At 48.0% G+C, this 1,948-nt stretch overlaps 1 long non-coding RNA gene across 1 annotated transcript in view; it reads right to left on the bottom strand.

Moving 5' to 3' along the window:
- Positions 1-1,366: 1,366 nt before the first annotated feature.
- Positions 1,367-1,948, bottom strand: part of LOC115072727 — a 2,975-nt gene continuing 2,393 nt past the window's right edge. Inside the window, exon 3 of the long non-coding RNA XR_003851749.1 lies at positions 1,367-1,534. This is a non-coding gene — a long non-coding RNA (uncharacterized LOC115072727). The remainder of the gene's footprint in view (positions 1,535-1,948) is intronic.

A 1,948-nucleotide genomic window follows, 5' to 3' on the forward strand; every position in this document is an offset into this window, starting at 1 on the left:
AACTTTATATGTACAGTAAAAACTCTACAGTTTGTAATACGGCTTAATCGTGAATCTGAGCTGAGGTATTTGTGTTTGTTGGTTTTGTGACGGCATGGGCAGTGCAAAGTGCACACACCGTGTTCAGAAGCAGGGCTGCAGTGAAGACACATGATTCAACACAGGCATTTAGTTGTCAGCCAGACACGTGGATGGAGGGAGCCTCAGTTGGGGAATTGCCTCCATTGGACTGGCCTGTGGCCATGTCTGTGGGGCATTTTCTTTATTGTAGAGTGATATGAGAGGGCCCGGCCCACTGTGGGTGGTCACCCCTGGGCAGGTGGGCCTGTGTTGCATAAGAAAGCAGGTTGAGCATGGGTCAGGGGAGCAAACCAATAAGCAGCATTCCTCTGTGCTCCAGCTCCTGCCTCCAGGTTCCTGCCCTGAGTTCCTTCCTTGGGCTCCCTGATGAACTGTGACCCAAGAGATGTAAGACAAAGAAACCCTTTCCTCCCCAAGTTGGTAGTGGTCAGAGTATTTTGTCACAGCAATGGAGAAACAAACTAGAATAAGTGTGTACTGCCAGAAACACCCAATTCATCACCCGTTCTTTTTGTGTGTGTGTGTGTGTGTGTGTGTGTGTGTGTGTGTGTGTGTATTTGCACCACATGAGTATACTGTCCATGGTGGCTAGAGGAGGGTGTCAGATCCCTAGGACCTAGTGTTATAGGCAGCTGCCTAATATAGGTGCTAAGATTCGAACCTGGGTCCTCTGCAAGAGCAGCAACTGCTTGAGCCATCTCTCCAGTTCCTCGTTACTCATTTAATTTTGAATTAGTGTTTAGTTGTTGCACATTCAGAAACCTCTTACTGCTGCCAATTTTTCACGACCCCTACATTCACCTATGTAACTAACCCCATATGGACTTGGGACCCACAGTTTAGGAAGCTGTGCTCTAGAAAATAGAAAAATGCATAGGAGATGGAACCGCAGGGCATGGCAGTTCAGATCTTTAATCCCAGCACTCAGGAGGCAGAGGCAGGCAGATCTCTGAGTTGCAGGTCAGCCTGGTCTACATAGTAAGTTCCAGGCAGTCAGAGCTGCATAGTGAGACTCTGAAGAGCAGGAAGTGCTCATGGGAATGAACCATGCATCTGAAATTCCACCAGAATTAAATGTAACTTTCTGCTACCCAAATGCATGAGAACTAGACAACTGGGCCTGTGCTGGGAACAAAGGGTTCTCAGGAACTGTGATAATAGGACAAGATTGATACCCATAATGAAAGGCCCAGCATTAATAATAAAGGGACAATGACACAGACAAACATATTTACAAATCATTGACTCAACTTGAGGTCTGCGAAGACCCAGATGTATTACCACTTTCAAATTTATTTATGGATCAATGTCCTAATATGATAAACAGTCGGCTTGTAAAGATCCTGAAAACTGCAATGTAGAACTCTGACTGGTTTTGCTTTTCTTCACTGTGTGAAAGATGTCGGCAAGGCCGCTGATCCAGGATAACTCCTTACTCATCTGATGAATGGATCTGTGTGTCAAAGGATGAGTGGCCCTGCAGCTAACATCTAATAAACAACAACTTGTTCCCCTGTGGACAAGCTCAGCAAGGACACCAAAGTTCTACCACAGGCCTCTCCCCAGAAATGTCCCCCTCAAATCCAGTGATGCTACATTGTGTGGCCAGTCCTGTCCAAGGTTTGCGGAGAGATGGTGAACCCCCTCCTCTCTTGGCTGAGCCAGTCCACAATTAACAGGAAAAGACAGAGGAGACTGTGTTTTGTCCCCAAGCCCACTGCCTGATTCTCCAAAGAGTGCAGATGGTCCTTCCTTCCCTCCCTCTCTCCCTCCCTGTCTCCCTCCCTCCCTGTCTCCCTCCCTGTCTCCCTCCCTCCCTGTCTCCCTCCCTGTCTCCTTCCCTCCCTCCCTCCCTCCCTCCCTCCCT

Source organism: Nannospalax galili, unplaced genomic scaffold, assembly GCF_000622305.1.
Source record: "Nannospalax galili isolate Female #2095 unplaced genomic scaffold, S.galili_v1.0 scaffold302, whole genome shotgun sequence".
Taxonomy (NCBI): domain Eukaryota; kingdom Metazoa; phylum Chordata; class Mammalia; order Rodentia; family Spalacidae; genus Nannospalax; species Nannospalax galili.